The 18786-nt window shown below is 44.6% G+C and overlaps 1 protein-coding gene across 5 annotated transcripts in view; it reads right to left on the bottom strand.

Annotated features, from left to right (window-relative positions):
• Positions 1-18017, bottom strand: part of LOC146831538 (cadherin-7) — a 278421-nt gene extending 260404 nt beyond the window's left edge. Inside the window, exon 1 of one of the 5 annotated variants that reach the window (XM_085605883.1) lies at positions 17712-18017. The gene's annotated coding sequence lies outside the window, so the exon portion shown is untranslated. The other 4 variants (XM_085605887.1, XM_085605884.1, XM_085605885.1 and 1 more) reach the window with 4 other exon arrangements.
• Between the last annotated feature and the right edge of the window lie 769 nt (positions 18018-18786).

Here is an 18786-nt window from a genome sequence, read left to right as displayed (position 1 = left end):
TTTGTGCGGGGCTAAGAAGCATTGGATCACCAATACTTTAGTGATGACGCTTAGTGAAACTGACAACTTACAACATTATCAAGGCCTTTTCTTTAAAGCACTTTAGGTAAGCTTGAGGCAGCTCTAACTCTTTGTAAGTACAACCACACATTACTCTACTGTCTGACTCACTCACTCACTAACCCCCTCCTCTGTGCAGCCCCGCACTCATTTAGACAATGGGTTGTTTAAGTAGCTGCTTGAGGGAGACAAGTCTGCACCTCAAAGGGCTCATACATTTATAGAGAAATCAAGCAGCACGAAAGTTGTACTATCTAAACTGTAAAATACAGCCACTTAAAAAAACACATTCTGTACATAACATTTCAGCTGAATTTAATTGGGGATCCTATGAACCGTGGGGCCTATTTATGATAGCCCACCATCAATTTTGCACCACGTGAAGTGGCACATGCATGACATAGGGCTCTCATACCGTGGGTTTTGAGTGGTCTCATAAATCTTGATTAAAACAATGCAGTGCAAATCGCTGCATCACAGTACTCTGCGGCTGGGAGGCGTTCCATGGGTGTTCCGGTGGGTTTTCCCACGTGACACCCATGGATTTTGATGCTGCCCCAGATTTACAAAATCATGCAAACTTGGGGAAGCGCCAGATCTGTACTCCTCCAGAAGTGAGGCATAACAAGGAGAAATATGTTTATTTCGCCTCATTTTTTCCTCTTTCTGTCTGTGCTGCATTCTGTAGCATGCATAGAAAAAGGACAACGCCTCTTAGGATTGTTTTTTGCAGGAAGTTGCCCCTCCCTGCATAAAAACAAACCTGCATGCAACAAAGGCCCCCTTGCACCATAGTACCTATGATGGCGCTAGGCAGTCAAAACAGCACCAGCACAGGGAGAAAGGACAGGAATGCAAGCATACATACAGTGCGTTTCTGCTCTTTCACTTTGGCGTAGGGCAGCGCAGCAAGGAGCCTTGCTGACCTACACCATATTCCCATCAATAAGGGCCTGTATTTTTTTCTGTTTGGTGGGTTGACTTCTCTCTAAAGGACACAATTTCATTACTATGCGCTCCTTCTGTAAACTCGGGTAACCTGACATTCATGTCCCTTTCTGAGCTAACACTGCATCACATGAATGTACTTACATGATAGATCTTACAGCAGGGGAGCTGCGGGGATGAAAGGATGGTACCTTTAAGACTGAAACCATGGAGTTAGTTAAAAGCATTGCTTGTTGTCATGACAGCGGGATTTTGATGGGGAAATGTGATTTTTGTTATTTGTGTGTGGAAGGAGTTAACTCAAATATTGTGAGGCTTTACTGAAATAGTGTTTTAATAAAAAAAGAAAAATGCACCCTCTTGCTCCATAGCCTGTTCCCAAAATGTTGATATTTTCATTTGTTCTCATGCTATGGAGCAAGAGAGAAGTGTTCCTTGTCACCACCAACATCCAATGAACGGAGTCATATCACTAACAGTGAATCCAGTGTAACAGTCAAGTAAATCCAAATTATGGAAAAGTTCTAGTGAATATTAAAAATGATTCACTATCAGCGATGTATATAGTTTAAATGTGTAACCTTTCTGTTTAGCGAAGTTGAATCTGTGCAGTTGAAAAGATCTGCATTAATATTGTTTCAATGTTTTTGATTGCTTAATTGCTTGTCTTTTTCTGGTCTTTGACAAAATCTGCAAAGGGATCATGGCATCCTATGGCACCCTAAGAACCCTATCGCCAATGTGCTAATTAAGGTACACCGTTTTTAGAAATCACAACAGTATTCATTAAATATTAGCATTAATAGATTTATGAGATATTTTATTATGGTATGTGTCTTACCTATATGCAATAAGAGCTTCCTGGGTGATTGCCCTTTTCTAATCAGCTAACAACCTAGTAGCCTCTGGTTAGTACATCCTTTGAGCTGGTAAAAGACAAATAGTCAGTCATAATATTCAGGATGGGGCTGCTCATAGTATTTTTTGACATTTCTGGAGTAAATATCAAAACAGAGACAATTTGAGGATGTGTCAACCTGCAACTGCATTAGGAAGAAAGAAAAAGGTAGTGATAAAAGGAAAAGACACTGTGTTGGCTAATGCTTGATTGTCGCCCAAAATCTAATTGAGACTGTGATCTAGGAGTCAGACATTTTAGTTTACACAGAGAAAAAACTAGATGGAATTTTAGTCTGATTTCCTGTAATCTATGTGAAGACCGGATGTCTGTTGGAAAAAAGTTGTATATACACGTAACGTGAAAAACTGAACTGACTTTTAGTTATACTAAGGTTCCTTTAGGTCTCCCTGAATAATTGCATTATTACAGCAGTACCTATTTCCAGTTTGCAGTTCAGAGGCCTTTATGGAGAGGTCACCTCAGAATGAAAGATCAAGGGATCCCTGGAAGATCAAGGCATAATATAGGAATTGTTCCAGGCCACAGTGAAGGCTGAAAGGGCTATATATCATGGGATAGTTTCAACTTAAAAGGAAGTCAGAGAAGGGGAAGTTGTCGATCTATACGGAAGAAAGGACACACCCCGAAACGAACCGCTGCCGAATAGAAGGTAGGCTCATAATACGCCACGAGCGTTAACATAAAAGTATGGGAGACATGAGGTCTGTTTAGTATGTTGAGTTCATTTTTTGTCACAAGTATATGTGAAGGGACAATTTTTGTGAATTGAGTCGGCGGGTTTCATTTTATGCAAGGTCCCGCCGCCTCGCAAATATTCTAAGTGGGACAGGAGGGGCTCACGAAATAAATTTGCTTTCCGTAAACTTCAGTTTCCAATTTTCAGCCCTCAGGAGTCGGCGGGTTTCATTGTACGCAAGGTCCCGCCGCCTTGCTATTATTCTAAGTGGGACAGGAGGGGCTCACGAAATAAAGTCGTTTGCCGTAAATTTCAGTTTCCAATTTTTAGGTCACGGGAGTTGGCGTTTTTTTTTACGTAAGGTCCCGCCACCACGTAAAAATGCGAATTGGGAAAGGAGGGGCTTACGAAATAAAGCTGTTTGCTGTAAACTTTGTTTTTTTAACTTTCAGCCTTCGGGAATCGACATAGAGCGACAGGGCTGTTTTACTGATAAGATGAATAGACTTACGTCAAAACAAGAGAGTGAGTCAGAGAATAAAACAGACTGGACTATTTCTATGCATTTTCCGCTTTGTATTTATAGCAACGTGGAACAAGAGGACTATTTGCCTTTTTGACCCTTGGGGTACGAACAACAAAGAAATTGCAGAATGAACAAGAATAACGGGATTCTCGCACTTAAGGGCCATACAAACCAGTTATGCTAATTAAATAGAAAATGAGTGGACAAACAAAAAGTTTTAGAAATAGAAAGGAACTGATTGAAACAAGTGCTTATATATTTTTTCAGTTGTAGGAGCATCAGAATTGCCCCGCAATCACAGACCCAAATATACAAAAAAAATCCAAATATTCCCATGTGGCATATTCAATTCCATGAGATATAAAAGGATACATAAAATGATAAAGAACAAAACGAGGTATGAACCGAGGGTGCATGGTTTCACTTTTGGAGTAGAATGAAAAAATGATTCCAACTAGGCTTCTCTTAAGGAGAGACAACACATAGGTAAAATCATATAGGATAGATTTGAAATTGTCCAACAATAGTGAGGGAAGGTAGGTTTGAGTGCCCCATTATGAAATGAATAGGAGAATGTGGTTGTAGCCATATAATAGTGCAGCGATACGTAATGGGGGGAACATGCTTGCATGCAATGTGGATTACATTTCAGATAAGGCAATACATGAATCTAAATATGAACAAGACATCAAATACACACATGACGAGTTGCGGGAGATTATGTCTTGATCTATAAAAAATCACTAGTGCGGGTGCATTAAATATATAGATATACTCTATCTGGTGACACCTAACATTTGTGAGAAGAGAGTTGTAACAATGTCTGAAAAAGTTGTAAAAACGGGTAACAGCCAGCATTTAAGAACCACTTGTATAAGTAATGTGAGAATAATTAATATTGATTAGAATTACAAATGTTCATTCATGTTTGTTCTATGCAGGACACTATAACTGTCGATGAATCAAGAGGGAGAAACAATAACATTGTCTTGATAAAGATGGAGAAATTGTAGAAACCATCGAAACGCGTCGAGGCAAATTTGGTGAACACAATCCTTGAGGGAATTCAGCTCTGTATTAGCAAAAGTTTAAATGCAACCAGGCTGAGTTCAGTGATTAGTCACCTAGGATGTGTCATTGAAATGACAAAGTGTATTGTCTAAACAATTCTTTCTCTCTTCATACCTTTCTATATGTGTAATTGTGTAAATTGACTGTTGTTGGGGAATTTCGTATAAATTGTATTCATGAAAGATATGTGTAGGAATTGTTAAAAAGGAAAAAAAAGAAGAAAATGTTTTTAAACCATTTTTAAATGAGGAATTAGTTTTAATGTAATGAATTTATTTGAATAAAACGTGTTTTGAATATACAAAGGAGTTTAATTGTTAATTTGTGTTTGTGTTAGTAATATTGAGCTGTGTATTAGGACCAATATTAATGTGGATACTGAAAGATAAGAGATAGTTTTGAATCTTCTATATAGAGATAATATTGTATACTATCACTGGGGGGCAATTTATTGAACTTGTGAAGAGTACTCTACTCCCTTGGTTAGAACAAGGGGTCTACCTCTACTGCTTAAACACAGTTTCAATCTCGAACATCTGGACGGATAGCGTTAAAAAGCAGGGATATATTCTATGGGCTTAGTGCTCCCAAATGGGGTCAAGACTGTTTGGCCAAATTAGTGATACATGTACATGTCACAGTGGAAACCTGGTGGTTGAAAATGGAGATAAAAAGTTTCAAAGATGGTACATTGGTCTTGTTTGATGAATGCAAAGGAAGATATCGGATTTAAGGTAGGCAGTTTTGCAGGATTCAGGATTGGTGAGGATGAATGACTATAGCAAGGGAGGGGCACCCGTAAATCTTTTGAATAAAACATGCGCAATTTGATAGATCGGTGTCCACTATAAACTCTGCACTGAAAGAAATTGAAAAACAACCGAGTTCAAATGTAAATGGATCAACTATCTGGGGTGGAAGCTGAGAGATAAACAGTGTAGCGAGACATGTTATGCAATAATAATAATTCTATATTTAAATAAAGATAGTTATATTGTCTACTTTACACATATGCTAATTCAGTCATGATGCAAATGATGAATAGGTATATGCCGGACCCACGTCCATGATGCCATTCTGAAGGGGCATATTATAAACATATTTCAAGGGACTAACTGACAGATAATAATTATTTTGAGTTATTGGAACCAAAGCAATAAAGTATATTGAAGGAATAGTAGGGAGAGAAAACGTACAATATTTTACTATTTTCAGGGACTAAGTAAGAAAATGGATAAATAAGTGTTCAAATTCATAAATTTTGCAAATATTATAGCAAAGGTTTGTATGGCGATATTGCAGAGGTTCTCAGACAGCATTCCTAGAAAGCTCATGTAAGGGCCTAATACTGAGATTCAATTAAACTGAATATAATGATAATGATAAAGCGAGAAACATACTCAGGATATCTACTAAATGTACTGTTGCGTCCACAACTACAACATAAACATAAAGCACAAGCAGTAATTTAGGAGCTCTATTTAACCAGTCTCAAATTCTAAATAGCTAAGGAATACTTGTGTGTTACTAAAAGCTGAATGGGCGAAATATAAGTTATGAAAGAGTGTGTCATTATACAGGTTGTTTGTATTTAATGCATGCATATAATGTCATGCTGTATGTAACAAGGTGCTTAAATGTCTTGCCTGGGTGATGGTTAGTACTGAGGCAGTGTGACTGGCTTCAATTGTTGTTTTATCTTCTGTAACAAGAATTGAACGAATGCCTAATAAAGATGTTAAAAATATGTTTTGGTTTAATTCAAGCAGTAACGTGTAATATTCTATCTTGAAAGTTTTAAAAGTGTTTATTGATATTTGAAATAAAACAATTAATTAAAGTGAATTCCCCAAATGCAAACACGCTTTCACAAATCCATCTTATAGTTCACAATATTTTGTAGGAATGGTTTTTGAAAAAATAAGACAATTTCTGGCGAAATCGCCTGTAAAATATTATTTGTGAAAAATGTTGCATGCATAAACATTTTTCTGAAGGTGGCAAAAATTGCAGCTTTACAAAGTTGATAAATTTCATACCTCTGAAAATCTTTTCTAGAAGAACTTTAATTTTGCACTACTCAAATGAAAAGGTTTAACACATGTATCTCTTTGAAGCTGAGAAATGTTTATCAAAGCCTTATTCTTGGATCAACAAAAGTAGTGAGATATGAACACATGCCTGTAGATACCTAGACAGTGTTATACTGTGGACATTATGATAAGCTGAACTGTCTGACCTAAGTGTAGGGTCCTCTACACTTTTGGTACTGTTTATTAGCATCCTAAATCCGGGAATACCTAAGAGTTCAATCCCAGCTTTCCTCGGGTTGACCAGGGCACGATTTTGACCTGATCTCAGGTATAGTGCAACTTCTTCTCACAATAATGGAGCCAGTCACTGCATCGAGCATTTTAGTCAGCTTTGAAACTCTGCACAGAGATGTGTATATGTAATGCTAAGCTATGATGGGATTTTCATACATATTAGTTTAAGAGGTTAAAAAGTATAAATCTTTTTCCTACCACTCAAAAATTACATTATGTTGACTTAGGAGGGGCTGTGAAAGATAATTGTTATGCTGATAAACGGTGCTAGGAATCACTTTAGAGCACCTCAGAAGGATGTACCTTAAATCTGCTAAGAAATCCAGATGGCAGAGGTCTTCGACGTGTAGGGGCCAACACCAGACCACTGCTACAAGCAATGTGGGAGGGCCTATTCTCCTTCCTGTGATTCTCAGGAATTCTACAAGCAAGATCTGAGTCTGTGCAACTCACTTGACTTTTGTCAAGCACATGATGTATATAATTCAGCTTTATTTACATTTTCGGCCAATGACTTTTGGTGCACAACAAATTCTAAATAAAGAAACAGAAAAGAAAGAATAAAGAAAGTGTGCCAAAGTACAGGATGCTAAAGCCATTTCACAGGAAAGGGAGGGGGTTGTTGTGAGGATGGATGGGTTGGGAATGGAGAAAAGCAGCGTACGGTGTGCATTACAGACTATCAGGGAAAATGTCGGTACCCAGAGCAATAATAGTGGCTTGGTCAGCAAGTTGCTGTTAGTGTCGAGATGTTGTGAGCCTGTTGGCTGCTGACCTGCATTTTTAGTTGGGTTCCGCAAAGTCACCAAAGCTTCTTCCAAAAGGGCACAACTGGTAGAAAACTTGATTCATTTTCTTGTCCCATACATTAGACCATTCAGGGTTTAGTTAGTCTGAGCCCTGACTCTTTCACTAGGGGTAAATGTGTCCCCTTCCAAATGTGGTGGTAGGGTTTACAAGGAAGCACACATTGTTGTAGAGGCTCCAATTGGTAGCCATGGCATTTACAGCCTGGCAAACGTTATCCATAAATAAAAATGTGATCCATAATTTAAATATATGAATTCCATGCTTCTGCTTTTTATTCCTTATTATTAGTGATAATATATTTTTTCGGAAATATGTTGAAACTATATCTGAGAGATACACATGCACATTATAACAAGGATAACATGCTAGTGCTGAGACAAGCCAGATTTTTTCAATAAAAATTGCTTTTTCAGTGGAATGCTGGAAGCTTGGCCAATTGAAGAGTTAGAATGTCTCTGTTAATGCTTCTCTGCCTCCACTCTACACCTTCCTTAGCTAAGTAAAAATGGAAATCAGTGACATGAAACAGAGAGAGCCAGTGGGAATTAGTTTTCTGTGTGTGGGTGTGAGGCTTGAATAATGCCGACAAGAAGTGTGCATTAATTGACGTTCTGCCGTTCACCATCATGATGTGCCCTCACCATCAGCTGTGTTTCATAACTGTAGCACTGTCAATCGCCTTCGGTTAAAACTCTGAAGGGGACAAACTAACTCCACCAGTCCATTTGTTAATTGTGGCACCTTTAATAAGTATCAATGGATTTTTATCTGTCTGCCTCAGTAGATAAACACATTTTCAGTCTCATCACCTAATCAGGCAAAGGACATGCAGAGGATAATGCGCGATGCGTTTGTAGGAAGTTGGTGGTGTTTATAGAAATGTAGATGTTAAGCAGAGGGAGCTGAAAAACTTAGAGCACCAGTGAGTCTGAACAGCATTTGATGGTTACTGAGGAGCAGTGAAAGCGGCATACGAGCAGAGAGTTTCTGATAGTAAATTGCTGGCACCGTAGGAATGTCTGGGAGATGGCAGAGGCTGTCTCGGGACTTCAAGAGGCTGGTGGAGGACTGACGGAGGATATATTAGGAAGAGAAGAGGAACGTGGAGGGTGGTTGAAGACTTGTTTTGGTTGGTTGAGGTCTAGATTATTTTCTGTTGGGACTGTCTGAAGGTCTTTATGAATTGGCTGTGGGTCTTTGAGGGCCATATGAGGGCCTTGCTGATGGCACATACGATCAGACTAAGGGATTCTGAGGGGCCGATATAAAAATAGTATAATGAACTGTAGAGACGTCAGTGAGGCTTTGAGAGATGGTTGAGGGGTATTGGGAGATGAAGAGGTCCCATCAACAGGCCCCTTCCCTACTACACTGAGCAGGTATCTGCCCCACCCTCCCTCCAACAGCAACAGTTGCAGATTCCTGCTCCTGCCTACTCTTAGGCAAATAAAGTCAGGGACATACCATACCACTGTTACTACATTCTTGCCGGCATGCAGCGTTATGAGCAGAAGGTTCCCTCAGAATAGGACCTGCCCTTAGCCTTTGCTTTTTGTTGCCCGTGCTATGCCTGCTTAGTCCAAGTTTCCACGTTTATTTATTTATTTGTTGATTAATTAAAATCATTACAAAGAAAAATTTAAAATAGTGAATATCCAGAGCAACATCTAACTAAACATATACATATACAAATACAATGAGATTTACTTACAGCACCAAAACTAAAGTGCCTTGTAATAGCAGCAAATATAAATTATTTTAACAATATGCCAATAACAGTTAGCAATAGAAAAAACGTGCATTATAATTTCAGCTCCAAAACTAAAGTGCCTTATGCTAGCAGCAAAAAGTTGCAACATTTCAAGGGGTAAACTACAACATTAAAATAACATGTACAAACAACAAAAATTACACATAATCAAAATAAATTTAAAATACATTAAAATAGCCCACGTACTCCCTAAAAGACACTTAAGAACATTATATTGTTACCCTTTTTCTATTTACTTAAAATGTCTGCTTTACAAAGTTTCTTTTCAGCCATAAAAACAAATTTAACAAATTGGTAAATAATATGAATGTTAACACCTCTTAGACATAAAATAATTGCAGTCCTACATGATCTAACCCCCAATTACTTAAAAATAGGCTTCAAAACTATCTTCCGCTCTTCTAACAAATTTGGACATAGAGTTACTATGTGCAGTAAGGTTTCGTCACACAGCCCACATAGCCTACAAATACTCGAAGGCCATTTATTCTCCCATTTTGGGGTGCCATCTTTAGTTGGATATATCCCAAATCTTAATAACATGAATTTATTTTTAATCAGATGTTTTAAATGAAAGAGCAAATACGATTGGGGCGGCAATTTGCCAAAGGAATTAACTATTGACCATAAATGATTTTTTCGCCTTAATTCACCTTTATCTGTTATAGTAGACAATAAGGCTGCTGTTTGGTTAATTGATTTTTTATAAACCATTTTGCTCCTCACTTCATTTACTAAGTTTGGGCATTCAAAATTGCATAAACACTCATTTAAATAAACTTGCCAGCTACTCGAATATGCACCTTTCGAAATCTCAAGCCAGCACAAATTAGCTAGCAAGCCCTCATTAGCTCGAGATAGTGACAGTAAAGACTTTAAATATGTTGTCGGGCCAATAACTGTTTTTTTAGACCAAATTCTAGTCTTAAATTAGCACGACTAATATATCTGAGAACCCTAAAAACAGATTTATACGTCCTTACTTCTATGTCGTCGAGCAGTTTCGCATCCTTGCCCTGAGCAGTTTCGCATCCTTGCCCCGAAAGATAGTAGAACCGTAGTCCAAAGATGGAATTTACTTTGCTCTCATGACCTTCAGCAAGTGATCGTAATTAGGGCATACTAACTTATCCCTCAGTTTTCTATACCTGCTAAGTCTTTGTAATAAGCTTTTATTGATGTAAATCCGACACATCTGGGATGTGCGGCTTGGGCTGTTGTTACCCCAGTTGCACCTTTCTTTGAAAGAGAACATGCATTGGTATTGGCTGTGCTCCATCAGGCTGCTGTGTGGTAGGGTAGACTGTGCTACTCTTACTCTGTGTGAGGGACACTTGCGGGACTGTTCCTGCCTGTGCTGTAGCATTTATTGTTTGGAGAGTGAGGTCAGCAAGGCACCAGTGAATATCATGTGTGCTCTTCAACCTTTAACTTTACCCCATACAAATGACTTAACTTATTTTACTATGCCAGCAGTATGTTATGAACACCATTATTGACTTTAGCAGTTACATCACTATGGAGGGGCTAGGGGCTGACCAAACTTTTTCAATCAGGGTTTCCTGTTGGAAACAGCACTTGTGAGGTGGAGCCCCCCTTACATGCCAAGGGACTTGTGTAATTTGCTCTCTAATACACAGTGGGTCGCTGTCACATGCTGTTTTAGCCCATCTAGGACTACCAACTGAGCTAGTAAGTGCTAGGCAAGAAACACATGCTGCTTTGTCGAAGGGCTAACAATTGTTGCCACCTCCTTTGTGCTTTATTTGCACATTGAAGAGAAAGTGAATGCTGCCACGCGGCTGGTAAGACAACCTGCATTGTAAAACTTTCACAAATTGCAGTGACATACGCTATGACATACGCTATGCTAATCTCGTCGCTGCATGCCTCCATATGAGATGTTTCTACTATCTAATACATTGAAGAGGTCTGACCTCTTGACGTACGCAGTCATGGCCGGCACATCTGTTCTGCTAATGAGCCATTCAAAACTAAATATCTTGGAGCGCCAAGGCCCAGCCTTGAACATAGTTCACCTCAACGAATGACAGGATGCATTCTGAGAATAATCTATGCTTAAAGGAAGTCACGTGCGAAAATGTACTTGGAATATAAGGGGTTATTTCTCAAGAAGATATAAGTATCATATGCTTTAAGATTTTTGTTGACAGAAATAATTAGTTCAGCTTTCATAGAGGTCACACAAAGAGGTAAAGTCGTTCTGCATATGGCACTGTTTGTAAAACGTTAAAGACAGCAAACTACCTTTGCCACCACCGCAGTATGAGACCGCCAAACCACATAACATGAACACTCTCTCCCCCCTCCACCACCCACCTCCCCTTTCAAGCCCAGGCACAAAGAGTCATTATGGACAGGTCGTACTTTTTCTTCGTGAGTATATGGTAGCGTTCTTGAAACTGAGTTGTACTATCTGTTGTCAGATAGATCATTGATTTATATTCGTGCTTCACTTTTTAAAGAAGGAACGGTGACAGTGTCGCGTGGATGAACTAAAATACAACAGTAACAAAGTAAAAATACAGCGCTTGGCTTGCTTTCAAACAACCTGAAAAAATAGGCATCATTATCCCGGAGGATTTATCGGTGAGACTGCCACCCGCCGCCTCGGCGTCTTCAATCACACATGTCCACCCCCTCCTGTCAGGCTTTCAAGTGCAACCTTCCTCTTCGTCCCCCACAGCCACAATAGACGTGCACGCGCCTGTCGGGGCTTCCGCAAATGCACGGACACGCGGTGCCCGAGAGTGGGCACCGAGCCACCCCTACGCCGCCACGGGACGACAGCAGAACCCCTGCGGTACAGACAGCTAAAAACAAGTTGAACCAATATTTACTTCGCTCCTAATGATATGTCCACGGTTGTATCCCCGAGACACCTCCACACGTTGACGTGTATAAAGGACTCGTGGTCCTCAGCTGACTCCTGCTTTGTAAACACTGAGCCCAGTAGGCTGGCGCAGGGGGTGACACTTTATGGTCAGGGTAAGGGGACAGTGGACAGACCTTGTTGTTTACCTGACCCCCTTCCCAAAACTAAAGCGCAAAACGCCTCAACAAGGAGGAAATCAGAAAATGACGTCTTAGGCCCAGTGTCCCGTCGAGGAAAGTTGTCAGTAGGCCAGTCTTACCCCACAGGAGAAGCACCCTGTTGCAATCTACTGTGAGCCTGGCACCTGTGAGCGCCCGTGAGGAGCTCCGCTCCCAGCGCGCGCTCCGTTCACGGCCGCTCGCGGACGCTTGTGCGCGTCACAATGGGACACTTCGACTTCCTCGCTGCATCATCCTCGGAGAACGTTGCTTGGCTGAGGCGAGGAAACCTCAGCGCGCTGGGAGCGAGGGGGGCCCAGGGTGGGCTGCGCAGGTGCCTATGGCCGGCTGAAGAAGGCGCCCTCTGGCGGACAACGGAGAGCAGGCGCACTTCGCCCACCTTTGAAGCTGGTAGGCTGGAGACATGCCCCTGTGCGGGTGCCGCCTGTTGGCGGCGCTGTTGATCTCATCGCTCTGCCTGAAGGGGTCGTCCCAGCAACCCCCAGACGCATACTTCGGTCCCAATGGTTTTCAGGGAGCAGAGGTCGAACCATGCGGGCGTATAACTAATTGCGCAGTCATGTTCGTGAGGAAATTCAGGACGTACCTGTTCAACCTAGCAAGCAACAGTGAGCCTTACCCGGGTCTGTCCTCACCGAGAACGGAGTCCCCAGCAGATGTAACTTCTCATGGAGAGGTCCTGTCATCAAAGGCAGAGACTGGAAGGGACAACACGACTTGTGAAACTGTGGCGTGTCTAGGGATGGAGGAAGCGCCTCGCCTTCCAGGAGAGAGTGGAGTCTCTCGGGAGCAGCGCCAAGTGGGATCCAGAAGACACAGCAGGACCCCCGCCCTCCCCGGGGCCGCGCCATCTCCCTCAGCAGCATCCCTCGGGGGAGGCAAAGCATTCAGAGCAGCAGCGCCATCTCCCTCAGCAGCATCCCTCAGGGGAGGCAAAGCATTCAGAGCAGCAGAGCAGCCTGGCACCGCTGCCACTGAGTACAACAGCACCCTGAACGCCACAGCTAGGCAGAGCGCCGGTGGCGCAGCGCTGGCCAAGGACTCCATCGGGCTGGTCGCCATGGCGTTGTTCTTCGCCCTCTTGGCCCTCATCTGTATGTTTCTAAGTCGGAGGGTACTCGTCGTCTACACGAACAAAATGTCAGTGTAACCCCACAACTCTGTAATAGAGAAAAACACGCGCCTTTGGAAAGGAGAGCACTTTCCCTTTCAGTGTTTTTTAATATGAGATTCATTTATTAAACAAACACGTATATAGTTTTAGTAAAGTGCTTATTTACAGAAATTGAATAAACATTTATTTTTATGGCACAGTTACGTAGATGCTCGTCTTTATTTTAATTTGCGGTATAAGACACCTGCATTAGAGTTAGAAATGCATTTCATTTAAAAAAGAACTCCTCTTACCAGCTTTTCAGAAAGAACTGGCTTTTCCTCTGCAGTCCTCGTGACTAGAGGACGCTACTGATGAAAGTAATACTCACACGGATGGGCTGGGCAGCACAAGCCATCTGGGAGGCCACGCTACGGCAAAAGTGTACATGCACCAGGGAGGCCAATGGCTACCCGGTGAGCATCATCTGTTCCTCGGGTGTGAAATGAGGACGGGGTTGAGCCCACCTGTCCGCTCTCGATGAACTCAGCAGATTGACTGTTTTCTTAGCGCCTCTGGAGCTGTGCGCTTCTAACAGCGCTATGGAGCTGTGCACTTCTGGGTGTAGTTACTGTCTTTAAAATCCCGTGAAGCGCTCCAGAAAGGCATAGCTCTTGCAGCGCACCATAGCTTCGAATGTCTAGCAGCGCCCCGAACCTGCTGTGACACCATTAAGCACTTCCAAGCTTTTCATTTTGCAGCACTCGGGAGCTGTGCATATCTAGAAGTTACCGGAGCTGTGTACCCCCGAAGCCTTGCAGCACTCCGGAGCTCTGCGGTTGTCTTCCCTCCCATGAAACTCTTGCAGCGCTTCGAAGGTGTGCGCCTCTTGCAGCCCTCCAGATCTGCACCCCTCAGGCACTGCTCTGGTGCTGTATACATCTCGGAGCCGTGCGCGAGACTCACTCCGGGGCTGTACACATTTTGAAGTTGCGAAACAGCACTCTAGAGCCAACGAGGATGGCACCGACAGAGCGGTGCAAATTAAGGAGCAGTGGACCTCTCCAAGCTCCCCGGGGCTGAGCGCATCTTCCAGCGCGCAGATCTGCACATCTCGCTGCACACAGCTGTGCTCACTGAAACCCTTCGATTACTAAAAGCTTTGCTTTGAAAACTGCACGTGAACACAAGGGTATGTGGAAGCGTCGAAGCCATTCCCTTTGACAACGTTACGAATGTCTGTTATTTCCACAGCTCGCACGAGGATGTGCATTACTCACTGTGAAATTCTCACTCATGCACCACTCGTGTTACTCACGCGCTTTGACAGGTGGGCACGTGTAAAACGGATCGTGCCTCTTGTATCCACGTGTCAAATACAACTGCTACCTCTCCTTACCAGCACTCCAGCTAAATGGAAACTTCTGGGTTGTAATTTACATGTTCCGCAAAGCTCACCCTTGTTCTATGTGTTCAACTTGCACACCACAAAGTTTTTAGAACGTGTGGGCTAACCACTTCCGGTTACAGTGCTAATAGTGAAGCAGTTTATTTAAACACACTACCGATCCCAGGCAGGGTGTTTGGAACAGGTGCCATGACTCAGCAGTAGGTTCATCTCATTTACAAACAATAGGTTCACCCTGTTTCCACAAACGTCACCAACAACACTAACAACAAAATTAACACTAACAGCACTGCTACAATCAATAATACACCACCAACATTACCACATCAGCTGCACCAAAAAAAATATCACCATCCGCATAGATACTGAAAGCAACACTACCGCCAACAACTCTACTGCCACCAATTTCACCACCAACACTCCCACCAGCAACAACACCACTTACAACAGCAATACGAACAATTACACCTTCACCAGAGATAACATCATCAAGAACACCAGCACCATCAAAAATGCTTTCACCAATAACCAGTTCTCCAACCACACTACAACCACCAACACTAGCATCAAAAACACCACCAACAATAACCAACTCCAACAACAAGATTGCTACCAATACCACCAGTATACCACCACCACGAACATCCACAGCACCAATGCCACCAGAAACACTACCTGCACGGCTAACACAACTGCCACACCCAAACTATACACACCCTCTTCCACTGCTGGCATAACCAACAAGTGGGGCACCTCATTTTTCACGTTGGGACACTACCCGCCCTAAAATTGCTGAAAAGATACAGAGAGATTCTTTATTCCCTGACATTGGCAACCGGTAACAAAATACACTACACATCAATGGTGCATGTGTGGTCGGGTGCAGACAATTACACATCCCTTTGCGCCTTACACTTGTCTTGAACATTGCAGCACTTCACCCATTTCCTGTTTTCAACCCAGGCTCCAGGAAGGAGTGGATATTGATGTCGGTTCTCGTGCAGGGGAGCGCACGAGAACTCTGTTTCTGCAACCTGTCCACACACTCCCAACACCCCATAAAAACCCCTCATTTGGACATCTCACGCTATCTGGGCACAGCGCTCCTTCATTTCACATTGAAACCCCCAAATTCATGTTTGCAGCAAAAAGAAGAGGACAGACTTACTGTGCTTCTTCCACACAAACAGCCTTGAATGTTCAAACGTGGTATAAAAGCAAAAAAAACAACAACGGAGTCCACTCTTGGTACCGCGTCTAATGTACCGCACTTGATGCCAGGGTAAATACCGCATTTCGCCTCAGAATTGCCACGTTAGTGCCCACGTCGGATTAAGACACGGAGGTGAGTGGGTGCTGACTGCAACAAGACAAGTTAAAGGCATCCCTCTGCCCTTGGAGCTCGTACCTGCACTCTCCGAGGGGCACTTGCGACCCCTCCTGTCCCTCGCCTGCTGCTGCTCAGGCTGCAGGAGTCCGAGCTGTTGGTGACGTGTCCTGTCGCCCTGGCACGGGAGGAGTCGCGCACCCTCTCGCCTAACGTGCCTTTGTTTCCTCCCATGTCATGTGCAGCGCAGATCCCTACGGCCCATTAGCATGTGGGACGCGGTGCCCGTCTAACACGCCCTGTGACCTCCAGAAGGTCTTTGGGTGCAGCGTGCAGGCGCCTTTCAGTGTACGTTAGCCTCATTGAGACATAATTCGCATTGACCCGCTCTTGTCATTACAAAAGGGGCTTGGCAATGCAAACAGTAGCATAGCAAGACTTAAACTGACCGTCCCTCCTCCCAGCCCTCAAACAGGTGCGCCTCCGCTGCATCATTCTTTCTACGTGCAGAGCTCCCCCACCCCCACCCCCGTCCCAGGAACATCGGTGCTTGGAGATATGTCTGCCCGTAGAGCCACTCGCAGCGAGACACCCCTGTAAGTGACGCTGAAGTAAGGTGGCGAAGCCCCGACCTTGCTGCACCGCCGAGTTTCACCAGCCGCACTGTCGCTCCACAGCGCTGCGCATTTTTGTTGACTCGGCGTTTATTCTTGGCTGAGCCCGTGTGATTATCCACTTTGGCTGGGATGACGGCAGGGCGAGCTGTGAAGTGCAGACTGCCCTTCCAGCCGGGAGAGCCCACTTCTGAAGTCAGTCTTCCACGTGGTGGAGAGCGGGTGCGAGGGAGAGCGCCGGCAGCACCCCTCGGGTCCGTTGAACTTATGTACGTGCTCCAGAGCCAAGGGGTACCCACCTTAGCCGAGTGTGCCCTCCGCTAAACCTCTTCTGACAGCTGCGTGCATCTCCGAAAAAGACTGCGCTGACCCAGGTTCTGAAACGCGTCTCCTGGCCACACGTGCCGGCGCCGGACACCGGCGGCCGTGCGTGCGCAGGCTGTACGCATAGGAGGTGTGGGGGTGGGCAGGTCTCACACACGCCTATGCCACTACAAAGCCAGTCCGACCCTGCATAGCAATGTGAGAAGGACGTCTGTACCCGTCAGTGCGTGCTCACTACAGTCCATCCCCGGAGGTGGGACACACAGCCCAACACGCAGCCATGCCTGCTGTCCCTGCAGTCAAGGCTCAGGATAAGAGGAGGCAGGAGACACGCTCTTTTAGTCGGTTACACGGGTCTCACCCCCCCCCCCCCCCCAACCCCCAAAAAAACCGGTGAACTGCAAGCACTCCAGTTTCTGCTTATTTTATAACACAACCTGCGTTAACAGCAGCGATCGCTTCCCAGCATGTCGTCTGTTGTCACCTCCTCACATTTTGCCACCGCAGCTCCTTCCCAAGTCTTTTCACGTTTCTCCTTCCTGCCATTTCCTCTTTTATACTTCTATAAATACCTAGCGTGTCCTGCCCTCCATGCGGGATCTGGCGATAAAATAAGTTGTGAATGTGGCTGCACTGCGCGCCGGATGTGCTGCCAGCCTCCGCACCACGCGGCGCGCGAGCAGAGAGGAGAGGGTACCCGGAATCACAGAGCCACAGACATCCTCTGCCGGAGACCAGTTGCAGAGGAGCGCTCCTTACCTCTGCGCCTCGTGCCGTGACCTTCCCTCAGCATAAAATCCAGTGAGGGCTGCGACCAGCAGTGACCAGCACCTCCCCAGCTCCAGTGGCTGTGCGCGCCTGCGGTCGGCAGCGGGGTCCCTGGAGCTCTGGCCGCAGCGAGAAGGCGCTCTCCCACCTTTCAGCCGCTTCCACTGAGGAGCGTGCAGGGAGCACGGGCACTTTTGTAGCTCCCGCAGACCACCACTGACTGCTGAAAAAAACAGACAAAACCCAAAAAAGGACGACGTCCCCCTTTGACGGGATCTGCAGATGGAATCGGTCCTTTGGATGAGAGAAAGATTCAGGAATGGGGCTTTGAAGGGGGCGGGGCCGGATCCAACCCACCTCGCGGTGCCGGATTTGCATTTGAAAGCCAGCTAGAGATTGAGGAGCGAGTTTAAGATTTTTTTTCCTTGTCGTATAAGTCGTGATCAATTGAGCTCCCGAGGCATGAAGGCAAAGTCATAAAACTAATCAGAACTTACAGTTTGTTCGCTTTATAGTTTTGCCCTTTCAGTCTCCTCCGCCTGCCCCAGATCTGCTTTGCTGGGTGAAGATGTCCCCGCTGAGCCGGGAGCAGGGGTCGCCTCTGCTCTGGGTTCCTTGGGCAGGCCGGGTGACTGCCTGCTGGGCATCTATGGGAGAGGCGACGCGCCGCCGCGCGCTGCCCGAGACCTGCCTATTTTCCTGAAGCGTTTCTGAGAAAGGAAGCATGTTTTATTTTGAGGCAAATTGGACTCCCATGGGCAGCGTAATTGCACCTGTTCTGCGGTGACCTGGATGTGCTGAAAAGCCCCGGCTGAGTCCGTCAGAGGCGAGCACAGGCTGGGAGCAGGTGGCTTCCCGGGTCCGGCCGCAGCACGCACTGCAGATTACTAATCCTTCGGGGTGCGCGCACAGGGGCTAATTAAAGGCACGCAGGGACAGTGTACATCCACGGAGCAGGTCGGTTCCCGAGAAAGTAGCCATGTGAAACCCAACAGTCACGGGGTCTTCCCAAAACTAATCTCTCCATAGCATCGTTGGCTTGTTTTTAGGCAGGGGAGAGAAGTCG

Source organism: Triturus cristatus, chromosome 5_1 (genome assembly GCF_964204655.1).
Source record: "Triturus cristatus chromosome 5_1, aTriCri1.1, whole genome shotgun sequence".
Lineage (NCBI taxonomy): Eukaryota > Metazoa > Chordata > Amphibia > Caudata > Salamandridae > Triturus > Triturus cristatus.
The sequence above is the reverse complement of the archived record's forward strand: the minus strand, read 5'-3'. Positions and strand labels throughout refer to the sequence as shown.